Below are 13728 nucleotides of genomic sequence, written 5' to 3' on the forward strand. Positions count from 1 at the left end.
AAAACTTCCCTACCCTCAAGAATGAGATGACCACGAGCATAAGAGAAGCCTTCAGAACTCCAAATAGGTTGGACCAGAAAAGAAATACCTCCCGACACATAATAGTAAAAACATCAAGTGCCCAAAGTAAAGAAAGAATACTAAAAGCAGTAAGGGAAAAAGGTCAGGTAACATATAAAGGCAGACCAATCAGACTCACACCCGATTTCTCAACAGAGACTATGAAAGCTAGAAGAGCCTGGACAGACACCATGCACTCCTTAAGAGAGCACAAGTGCCAGCCCAAGCTGCTATACCCAGCAAAACTATCAATCACCATCGATGGAGAGACAAAGATATTTCAAGACAAATTAAAATTCACACAATATCTGACCACAAACCCAGCACTACAACGAATTATAGGTGGGAAACCCAATACAAGGAGGGAAAATACAGCCTAGTAAAAACAAGTAAACTCCTAAACAAGAAAACTAAAGAAAAAAACACAGACACAACTCAACCCAAAAAAGCAAAAATGGCAGGAAACAGAAACAATTATTCCTTGATATCTATTAACATAAATGGTCTCAACTCCCCAATAAAGAGACATAGACTATCAGACTGGATACATAAAGAAAATCCAGCCTTTTGCTGCATACAGGAAACTCATCTCAGAGACAGAGACAGACACTATCTCAGAGTAAAAGGGTGGGAAAAAAACTTCCAAGCAAACAGCTCCAAGAAGCAAGCTGGAGTGGCTATTCTAATATCGAATAAAGTAAATTTCCAACCAAAAGTTATCAAAAAAGATAAAGAAGGACACTTTTTACACATTACTGGGGAATCCTGTCAGGAGGAACTCTCAATCCTTAACATATATGCTCCAAATAAAAAATCACCCACATTCATAAAAGAAACTCTACTAAAGCTCAAAAAATACATTTCACCCCACACAATAATAGTGGGAGACTTTAACACCCCACTCTCACCAATGGACAGATCAGGGAAACAGAAACTGAACAAGGACACTGCAAAACTAGCAGAGACTTTGAACCAACTAGAATTAATAGATATATACAGAACATACTATCCTAAAGTAAAAGAATACACCTTCTTCTCACCACCCCATGGCACCTTCTCAAAAATTGACCACATAATTGGACACAGAACGAGCCTTCATCGATATAAGAAGATTGAAATACTCCCATGCATCCTCTCAGATCACCATGGTCTACGGCTGGTCTTTAACAACAACAAAGACAACAAAATGCCCACATACACATGGAAACTAAACAACACTCTGTTAAAGGATAGCAGGGTCAAAGAAGAAATAAAGAAAGAAATTAAGGATTTTCAACGAAAACGAAAACAAAACATACCCAAACCTATGGGATGCAATGAAAGCAGTATTGAGAGGAAAACTCATTGCCCTAAGTGCTTCCAAGAAGAAACTGAAGAGAGCTCACATCAGCAACCTGACAGCACAGCTAAAAGCACTAGAACAAAAGGAAGCAGATATACCCAAAAAGAGTAGACGGCAAGAAATAATCAAAATTAGGGCAGAAATAGACCAAATAGAAACAAAAAAAACCATTGAAAAAATCAACAAAACAAAGAGTTGGTTCTTTGAGAAAATCAACAAGATTGATAAACCCCTAGCCAAACTAACTAAAGGGCAAAGAGAGAGTATCCAAATTAACAAAATCAGAAAGGAAAGTGGTGACATAACAACTGAAACTAAGGAAATTCAAGAAATCATCAGATCCTACTACAAAAACTTATACTCCACAAAATTGGAAAATCTGGAGGAAATGGACAAATTCCTAGACAGATACAAGGTTCCAAAGTTGAACCAGGACCAAGTAAACCATCTAAATAACCCTATAACACCTAAAGAAATAGAAGAAGTCATCAAAAGCCTCCCAACCAAAAAAAGCCCAGGTCCAGACGGGTTCAGTGCAGAATTTTATCAGACATTTATTGGGGATATAACACCAATATTCGCCAAGCTATTCCAAAAGATAGAATCAGATGGAATATTACCCAACTCATTTTTTGAGGCTACAATAACCCTCGTACCTAAGCCACACAAAGACCCTACAAGGAAAGAACTTCAGACCAATCTCACTTATGAACATTGATGCAAAAATACTCAACAAAATCCTTGCAAACCGAATCCAAGAACACATCAAACCCATCATTCATCATGACCAAGTAGGCTTCATCCCTGAGATGCAGGGATGGTTTAACATAAGGAAATCCATCAATGTAATCCACCATATAAACAAACTTAAAGACCAAAATCACATGGTCATCTCACTAGATGCTGAGAAAGCATTCGACAAAATCCAACACCCCTTCATGTTAAAAGTCCTGGAAAGAACAGAAATCCAAGGCCCATATTTAAACATAATAAAAGCAATATACAGCAAACCAACAGCCAACATCAAACTTAGTGGCGAGAAACTTGAAGCAATCCCACTAAAATCAGGGACTCGACAAGGATGCCCACTCTCTCCCTACCTATTCAACATAGTACTGGAAGTCCTGGCTGGAGCAATTAGACAGCAAAAGGAGATCAAGGGGATACAAATCGGAAAGGAAGAGATAAAAACATCACTCTTTGCCGATGACATGATAGTGTACCTGAGTGACCCCAAAAATTCCACCAGAGAACTCTTACAGCTGATAAACAAGTTCAGAAAAGTGGCCGGATACAAAATTAACTCAAACAAATCAGTAGCCTTCCTATACTCAAAGGACAAACATGTGGAGAAAGAAATTAGGGAAAAGGTAACCTTCACAATAGTTACAAAAACTATGAAATACCTTGGTGTGACTCTAACTAAGGAAGTAAAGGACCTGTATGACAAGAACTTCAAACCTCTAAAGAAAGAAATTGAGGAGGATCTCAGAAAATGGAAAGATCTCCCATGCTCATGGATTGGAAAGATCAACATCTTAAAAATGGCCATCCTAGCAAAAGCAATCTACAGATTCAATGCAATCCCCATCAAAATTCCAACCCAGTTCTTCATGGAATTGGAAAGATCAATGTGCAATTTCATATGGAATAACAAAAGATCTAGAATAGCGAAATCCATCCTCAACAACAAAAAAACATCTGCGGGAATCACTATCCCTGACCTCAAGCTATATTACAAGGCAATTATGCTGAAAACTTCATGGTACTGGTACAGAAATAGGCAAGTGGATCAATGGAATAGAATAGAAGATCCAGAAATGAGCCCTCATGTATATGGTCACCTGATTTTTGACAAAGGAGCAGTAAACATTCAATGGAAAAAGGACAGCCTATTCAACAAATGGTGCTGGTCCAACTGGCACTCAACATGCAAAAGAATGAAAATAGACCCGTTCTTATCTCCTTGTACAAAGCTCAAGTGTAAGTGGATTAAAGATCTCCACATTAAACCAGATACACTGGAACTATTAGATGAGAAAGTAGGGAAAACCTTAGAACACATAGGCACAGGAGAAAATTTCCTGAACAAAACACCAATGGCTCAAGCTCTAATGTCAAAGATTAACAAATGGGACTTAATGAGATTGCAAAGTTTCTGTAAGGCTAAGGACATCGTCAAGAAAACAAAACGGCAACCAACAGAATGGGAAAAGATCTTTACCAACACCACATCAGATAGAGGCCTAATATCCAAGGTGTACAAGGAACTCAAAAAGCTAGACACCAGAGAATCAAATAACCCTATTAAAAAATGGGGTACAGAGCTAAACAAATCATTTTCAGTTGAGGAACACCGAATGGCCGAGAAACATCTGAGGAAGTGCTTGACATCCTTAGCCATCAGGGAAATGCATATCAAAACAACCCTAAGATTCCACCTCACACCAGTCAGATTGGCCAAGATCCAAAACTCAGATGACAGCAGATGCTGGGGAGGCTGCGGAGAAATAGGAACACTTCTTCACTGTTGGTGGGGTTGCAAGCTAATACAACCACTCTGGAAATCTGTCTGGCGATACCTCAGAAAATTGGATATAGTACTACCTGAAGACCCAGCTATTCTACTTCTGGGCATATACCCCAGAGACACTTTAATACACAACAAAGATATATGCACCACAATGTTCATAGCGGCTCTATTTATAATAGCCAGAAGCTGGAAGGAACCCAGATGTCCTTCAGAAGACGAATGGATACAAAAATTGTGGTACATATACACAATGGAATACTACTCAGCCACCAGAAACAATGACTTAACCAAATTCTTAAGAAAATGGCTGCATCTAGAGAAGATCATCCTGAGTGAGATAACCCAGTCACAAAAGAACAGACATAATATGCAGTCACTGATAGTGGGATGCTAACCCCAGAGGCTTGCACTCCCCCAGAAACAACTCACAGACTATATGAAGTCCAAGAAATAAAGAAAACAAAAACTATACATATATTCACAAAACAAGAAGACTTTGACTATTTCCATGTTGCGTTTTGTTTTGCATGTACTTTATGCTTATTGCAACTAGTACGTTTTCAATGCATACTGTCAAGCCCTTGAAAAAAATCAAGTACTGACTAAAAAACATATTCACATGGTTTTATGTAAAATTTATTTTAATTTCTGAAAAAACTGTACTGACAAAAATGTATAATTTTAAGCAAAAAATGTTTAAAATCTTTAAAAAAAATAATAAGCTGTTAGTCTTTTGTGTAGATGGAAATATCTCAAGAAACACTTCTTGTTATGATTAATAATTTGAGTCTTATTTGTAACAGATAAGAGACCAATGTATTTTCCATGTATTTTCATGTTAAAAAAAAATAAGTCTTGTTTTGAAGACAAAAAAAAAAAAAAAGAATCATTCAAGCCAAGTAGACAGTTCTAGAAGTCCTGCACACTTGAACTTTGCCGAGACACACACCCGGGCCTGCTCAGAGAGCGCCTCCCTTCACATTCTAGTACAGCATTGCAGCTTCTAGTCAGTTTGGTTACTTGTAGGTTAAAAATCCATTTAACACAAGTCACCAACACTGTAGGTCTTCTCTCTCAACACGAGGAGTGATGGGTTCTGCATATTTATTGAACTCTGTTACTAGCCTGATGACTGGCCACTCTTCCGTCTCCAGACAAGGAAATCAAACCTTTCCATTCACCCTTTTCATTCATTCTACAAGTCCTCCTCCATGGCCTCCCAAGGTTTGCTGAGAATGAACTTTGCTTCATTCAGACAGTGACTCTTCCAGAGGAAGCACTTTTCCCCATGTATTTATTCTCGTTAGCCACAGTCCTGTAGCCACTTTCTTTCTGCTGTGATGTTACAGTAGAAGTGGACTGTTAAAATCCTGGGCAGCATCAAGTGCACCTCCAAAAGCACATTTGTCCTCACAGAAGCTTGTAGTTGGTGGCTGGAGGTTTAAGAGTCACCTATTGCACTCACAAGCTACCTTATTAGATATGCCAGACCAGCCCCCACTCCAGCAACACCCGCAAAAGCCAGCAGCACATTTCTGATGCCGCCTTCTAGGTCCTGTACGTGGAAGAACTCCACAAACCCATCCCAGCCTCTTTGTTTCACAAGCCAGTCCCGTTTCGTCCTTACAAGAACATCTGTGATATTTTCTGCTAATGGTTCTGAAAAGTTTTTCTAAGCCAATATACCTATGAAGCAAGTAGAAGCAGCCAATATAATATCTAATGAATAGATTTTGAATAAATTAATCAAATGAGATATACCCAAAGTGTGCCCCCGACCCCTGCTTGGTTCAGGGAACCAGAAACCCTTCATTGGGCTGTCTGTTTTCAGATGGCAACCCTTGGGTGCAGAACAGGTATTATCCGCCACTAGGAACTGCGGAGATCCAGGGACACAGGCCTAATGAGAAGTCCTTCAGAGTAACCAGGGAGAAGAGAGATCTCTGCCATGCCTGCGGAAGGTGGGCTCACTCTCCCTCTGCATGGTTCAAGGAAGCTGGAACCCTGCTTTGGGCTATCGGTTATCAGCCCGTGGTCAGTGCATACAGAATAGATTCTCAGGCAATCTGCCACCAGGAATATGTGGAGATCCAGGGACACAGTTCAGGTACAAGGGAGAGGTGAGAACCAATCACTGACAACAAGACCATGTACAAACACAAACAACAAGATGGCAAGAGGAAAGCAAAAAAAAAAACATACTCCAGGGAAACCAAGAAAATCTGGAAAACTAGAACTTAGCTTCCCCATCACAACAAACAGCAGAATGTCAAACACTCCAGGAAAGAAGACTCAGACCCGAAATCATACCTCAAGATGATGATACAGATCCTTAAACAAGAATGGTAGAAAAAGCAAAAAGAATTAGGTTTTAAAGAAGAAACAAGAAAAACACTCAAAGAACTCAAAGAACTAGAGGAACACAGAACCAAAGAGATGAAGGAATTGAAGAAGGAATTTAAAACGGAAATAGACACAATAAAGAAAACACTAAAAGAGACAACCCTAGAGGTAGAAAACCTAAAAAAGAAATCAGGAGTCACCAAGGCCAGCATTTCCAACAGACTACAAGAGATGAAAGATAGAATCTCGGGGGCGAAGACAACATTGAAAACATAGAGAAAACAGTCAGAGAAGATGCAAAAACCAAAAAGGTCCTTACCCAAAAATATCCAGGAGATCCAAGACACAATGAGAAGGCAAAACCTAGGGATAATAGGAATAAAAGAGGGGAAAGAATATCAACTAAGAGACACAGTAAATATCTTCAACAAAATCATAGAAGAAAACTTCCCTACCCTTAAAAATGAGATGACCATGAGCATAAAAAAAGCCTACTGAACTCCAAATAGATTGGACCAGAAAAGAAATTCCTCCCGACATATAATAGTCAAAACGCCAAGTGCCCAAAGCAAAGAAAGAATACTAAAAGCAGTAAGGGAAAAAGGTCATGTAAAATATAAAGGCAGACCAATCAGAATCACATCCGACTTCTCAACAGAGTCTATGAAAGCTAGAAGATCCTGGACAGACATCATGCAGACCCTAAGAGAGAACAAGTGTCAGCCCAAGCTGCTATACTCAGCAAAACTCTCATTCACCATAGATGGAAATACTATGATATTCCAAAACAAAACTAACTATCCACAATATCTGACCACAAACCCAGCACTACAATGAATTATAGGTGGAAAACACAGTACAGCAATGGGAACTATATCCTTAAAGACAAGAAAACTCCTAAGCAAGAAAACCAAAAGAAGAAAGACGCAAAGTTACACTTATACCACCAAATGAAAAATATCAGAAAACAGCAACCACTATTCCTTAATATCTGTTAACATAAATGGACTCAGTTCCACAATAAAAAGATATAGGATATGAGACTGGATACATAAACAAAACCTTGCATTTTGCTGCATATTGGAAACACATTTCAGAGACAAAGACAGACACCATCTCAGAGTAAAAGGTTGGGAAAAAGTCTTCCAAGCAAACGGCCACAAAAAGCAAGCTGGAGTGGCCATTCTTATTTCGAATAAAGTAAATTTTCAACCAAAAGTTATCAAAAAAGATAAAGAAGGACACTTTTTACTCATTACAAGGGAAATTTGTAAGGAGAATCTCTCAATTCTAAACATATATGCTCCAAATACAAAAGCAACCATATTCATAAAAGAAACCCTATTAAAGCTCAAAAAAATACATTGAATCCCACACAATAATAGTGGGAGACCTCAATACCCCATTCTCACCAATGGACAGATCATGAAAACAGAAACTGAACAAGGACACAGTAAAAATAACAGAGGTTATGAACTTACTGTAATTAATAGATATCTGTAGAACATATTATCCAAAATCAAAAGAATACACTTTCTGCTTAGGACTTCATGGCACCTTCTCGAAAATTTACATCATTGGTCACAAAACAAGTATCAATGGATAATAGAAGATTGAAATACTCCCATTTATCTTTTCAGATCACTGTGGTCTAAGGCTGGTCTTTAATAACAAAAAAGACAAAAATAAAGCCCATATGCACATGGAAACGAAACAATGCTATCTTAAACGATAGCAGGGTTAAATAAAAAATAAAAAGAAAATTAAGGATTTTCTAGAATTCAATGCAAATGAAAACAGGACATACCCAAACCTATGGAATGCAATGAAAGCAGTACTGAGAGGAAACTCATAGCTCTGAGTGCTTCCAAAAAGAAACTGGAGAGAGCATTTGACGGCGCAGTTGAACGTTCTAAAACAAAAGGAAGCAGATACACCCAAGAGGAGTAGAAGGCAAGAAATAATCAAATTTAGAGCAGAAATAGACCTAATAGAAACAAAAAGAACCATTCAAAGAATCAACAAAACTAAGATTTGGTTTGTTGAGAAAATTAACAAGATTGATAAACCATTAGTCAGACTAAATAGAGGGCAAAGAGAGAGTATCCAAATTAACAAAATCAGAAATAAAAGTGGAGACATAATAAGTGAAACTGAAAAAATTCAAGAAATTATTAGATCATTCTATAAAAGCCTATATTAAACAAAGCTAGAAAATTTGGAGGAAAAGAATGTATTTCTAGACAGATTCCAGATTCTAAAGTTAAACTAGGACCAGGTAAACTATCTAAATAATCTCATAACACCTAAAAAAATAGAATTAGTCATCAAAAGCTTCCCAATAAAAAAAGCACAGGTCCAGTTGGGTTCAGTGCAGAATTTTATCAGACATTTATTGATGACCTAACACCAATACTGTCCAAACTATTCAAGAAAATAGAATCAGATGTAACTCTACATAACTCATTTTTTGAGGCTACAATAACCCTTGTTCCTAAAGCACACAAAGACCCTACAAGAAAAGAGAACTTGAGAACAATATCACTTATGAACATTGATGTAAAAATACTCAACAAAATCCTTGCAAACCGAATCCAAGAACACATCAAAATGATCATTTACCATGATCAAGTAGGCTTCATCCCTGGGATGCAGCAATGGTTTAATATATGAAAATCCATCAATTTAATCCACCATATTACAAACTCATAGAAAAAAACCACATTGTCATCTCACTAGATGCTGAAAAAACATTTGACAAAATTCAACACCCCTTCATGTTAAAAGTCTTGGAAAGAACAGGAATCCAAGGTCCATACCTAAACATAATAAAAGCAATATACAGCAAACCAACAGCCAACATCAAATGTAATGGTGGAAAACTTGAGGCAATCCTACTAAAATCAGGGACTTGACAAGGCTGCCTAATCTCCCCCTACATTTTCAACATAGTACTGGAAATTCTGGCTGGAGCAATTAGACAGCAAAAGAAAATTAAAGGGATACAAATTGGAAAGGAAGAAGTAAAAATATCACTATTCACAGATGACATGATAGTGTACTTAAGTGCCCCCAAAAGTGCACCAGAGAACTCCTATAGTTGATAAACAAGTTCAGCAAAGTGGCTGGATATAGAATTAACTCAAACAAATCAGTAGCCTTCTCTACTCAAAGGACAAACATGTGGAGAAAGAAATTAGAGAAAAGATACCCTTCACAATATTCTCAAAAAATATGGAATACCTTGGTGTGACTCTAACGAAGCAAGTGAAGAACCTGTATGACAAGAACTTCAAACCTCTAAGGAAGGAAATCGAGGAAGATATCAGAAAATGGAAAGATCTCCAATGCTCATGGATTAAAAGAATCAACATTGTAAAAATGTCCATCCTTCCAAAAGCAACCTACAGATTCAATGCAATCCCCATCAAAATACCAACCCATTTATTCATAGAGTAGGAAAGAGCAATGTGCAATTTCATTCGGAATAAAAAAAGGCCTAGAATAGTGAAATCCATCCCCAACAACAAGAAAACATCTGTAGGAATCACTATCCTTGACCTCAAACTATATTTCAAGGCCATTGTGCTAAAAGCTGCATGGTACTGGTACAGAGATAGGCACTTGGATCAATGGAATAGAATAGAAGAACCAGAACTAAGCCCTCATATATACGGTCACCTGATTTTTGACAAAGGAGCTGTAAACATTCAGTGGGAAAAGGACAGCCTAATCAACAAATGATTTAGGTCCAACTGGCACTCAGCATGCAGAAGAATGAAAATAGACCCTTTCTTATCTCCTTGTACAAAGCTCAAGTGCAAGTAGATCAAAAAATCTCCAGATACACTGAAACTATTAGATTAAAAAGTAGAAAAAAACCTTAGAACACATAGGCACAGGAGAAAATTTCCTGACGAGAACACCAGTGGCTCCTGCTCTAAGGTCAAAGATTGTCAAATGGGACTTAATGAGATTGCAAAGTTTCTGTAAGGCTAAGGCCACTGTCAAGAAAACAAAAAGCAACCAACAGAAAGGGAAAAGTTCTTTACCAACTCAACATCAGATAGAGGTCTAATAACCAAGGCGTACAAAGAACTTATAAAGCAAGACACCAGAAAACCAAACAACTCTATTAAAAAATGTGGTACAGAGCTAAACAAAAATTTCTCAATTGAGGAATATCAAATGGCTGAGAAGCATCTAAGAAAGTGCTCAACATCATTAGCCATGAGGGAAATGCAAACCAAAACAACCCTGAGATTCCACCTTACACCAGTTAGATTGGCCCGGATCAAAAATTCAGATGACAGCAGATGCTGGTGAGGATGTGGAGAAAGAGGAACACTTCTCCACTGTTGGTGGATTTGTAAACTGATACAAATACTCTGAAATTCAGTCTGGCGATTCCTCAGAAAATTGGACATAATACTACCTGAAGACCCAGTTATTCCACTTTTGTGCATATACCCCAGAGAAGCTCCAACATACAACAAAGACACATGTACCACAATATTCATAGCAGCTCTATTTATAATCGCCAGTAACTATAAAGACCGCAATTTCCTTCAGTAGATGAATGGATACAAAAATTGTGGTACATTTACACAATGGAGTACTATTCATCTACTTAAAACAATGACTTTACGAAATTCTTAAGAAAATGGATGCATCTAGAGAATGTCTTATTGAGTGAGATAATCCAGTCACAAAAGAACAGACATAATATACAGTCACTGATAATTGAATACTAATCCCTGAAATCTCTGAACACCCCAGAAACAACTCACAGACTATATGAAGTTCTAGAAAAGCAAAAAAAAAAAAAAAAAAAAAAGGAAAAAAAAAACTATTATGCTTAATCCTTACACACCAGTAAAATTTTGACTAATTCCAGGTTACATCCTGTTTTACATGTACTTTATGCTCATTGTAATGTGTAAGATCTTAATGTACACTATCAAACTTTTAAAAAAAAGAAGCACTGACAAAAATATATTCATATACTTCTATGCAAAAATGCTTAAAATTTGTACATTTATCTTTGATTTTTTTAAAAAAAGTGGTTAAAAATGAGATATACACATCAAAAGACAAAACAAAAATCAAACAAATAAACAAAAATACCAAAAAGGAACCATAAACCAGAAAAAAAATCACCAATATGATGTCTAAATTCTGAATTTCTAGGCACCAAATGCATGGGCACCCACATTCATAAAAGAAACATTATTAAGGTTTAAATCACACATTGAAATACATAGGTTAACTACGTACTTCAACATCTCACTTTCACCAAGTACTGGTCATACAGACAGAAAATGAAGATAGGAATAATAATAATACTGATAGTCATTATGAATCAAAATGGCCTAACAGATATCTACAGAACACTATCCCATACACAAAAGAATATGACTTCCTTTCAGTGCCTTATAGAACCTTTTAATATTTGACCATCTAGTTGGTCACAAAGGAAATATAACAGATACAAGAAAATTGAAATAACGTTGTGTATCTTATCAGATACTCTAATTCTGATAGAAGTTAAAGTAGGAAATAGCTTTGAGCACATTGGCAAAGGAGTCAACTTCCTGAACAGAACATCAACAGCTTTGGCATTAAGAATGCAGAACAGAGGAATCTAAAATGGCTGAGAAGCACCATTTTTTAAAGTATTTAGTAATATACAAATCAAATGACCCTGAGATTTGACCTTACACTATCATAATGGCTAATATCAGAAGCTCAGATGATAACACATGTTGACAAGGATGTGAAAAAGAGGAACATACCTCCATTGTTGGTGAGATTGCAAACTGGTACAACCACCCTAGAAATTTAGAGGTTCCTCAGAAAACTGGAAATATATCTACCTGAAAACTCAGCAATAACACTCTTGGGATTACACCCAAAAGATGCCTCACCATTTGACAGAAACGTGTGTTCCCCTAGGTTCATAGTAGCCTTGCTTGTGATAGCCCAAAGCTGGAAACAACCCAGATGTTCCAGGACAGAAGAATGGATATAGAAAATGTGGCTCATTTATACAATGGAACTTTCTCAGCTATTAAGAGCAAAGAAATCCTGAGTTTTGCAGGAAAATTTATGGAACTAGAAAATATCATTCTGAGTGACGTAACACAGACCCAAGATGACATGCATAGTATGCATTCAGTAATATGTGGATATTAGCCAAAAAGAGTGCAGGACATTCAAGATACATTCCACAGAACTGTAGAGGTCAACAAGCTGAAGGACCCAAGTGAGGATGCTGTCATCCCACTTGGGAGGGAGAAAACTCATTCACAAGTTGGGGGGAGGGAGGAATTTGGGTGGGAAAGGAGACATGGAGGGAAGGTGGAAACATGATCAGGAATAGCGTGAGGGAAAAGGACTGAAGCCTCGAACGTCAGCAGAAAGAATGGATACAGGCAACCTCAGGAGGTAGAAGGAAGAGGGGGACCCTGTAGAATGTAACAGAGCCCTGGGTGGTAAGAGACCCTCAAGACTCAAAAGAAGAAACACTAGATAAAATGCCCTATAGTAAGGAGAGAGAATCTGTAGAGTACGCATCCAGCAGAAAGACAGGGCATCAAGGTTGCCATTCTACAGTCAAAACTCTGCCCCATAATTGTTCCTGTCTGAATGAACTGTAGGGATGGAAATGGAAAGGAGCCTGAAGAAAAGAATGATGAGGAGGCGGGATCCAGCTCAAGAGGAGACACCATTACTGAGGCTGTGGAGTGCTGATAATAAGGGACTCATCATGATTGCCCTCTGAAAGACCCAACAAATCGCTGAAACAGTCAGATGCAGATATTTGAACCCAACCAATGGACAGAATCGGGTAACTGATGTGGAATAGTTGGAAGTAGTTGAGGAGAAGCTCAGCCCTGTAGGAGGACCAGTAATCTGATTTAACCTGGACCCTTGAGATCTCCTAGACACTGGATTACCAACTAGGCAGCATATACCAGCTGATATGAGGCCCTCAACAAATATACAGTAGCAGTCTTCTGTGTCTGGGTTCAGTCAGACAAGATGAACTTAACCCTCTAGAGACTGGATGCCCCAAGGAGTTAAGAGAACTGGTGGTGTTTGGGGAGAGATGAGGACATCCTTGTGGAGATAGGGCTTGGGGAGGAGGCATGAGATGTAGAATATTTTGAGGGTTGACTGGGAGGGGAATAACATCTAGAGTGTGAAAGAAGAAAAGACTAAATAAAAAGAAGAAATATATTTTAAAAGGTCAACAATTAATGAGATCATATGAAACTTTAAAGTTTTTCTAAGTCAAAGGACATATTGGAAGGATAAAACAGCCCACAGAATGAGAAAATAAAAAGGCACATAAGCCCTATACCTGATAGAAAGATTATTTCAACAATATATATACAAAACTCAAGAAATTAGGTATTGTCAAACGAAATAATACTATTAACAAATG

The sequence above is a fragment of the Micromys minutus genome (genome assembly GCF_963924665.1).
Source record: "Micromys minutus genome assembly, chromosome: 13".
Lineage (NCBI taxonomy): Eukaryota > Metazoa > Chordata > Mammalia > Rodentia > Muridae > Micromys > Micromys minutus.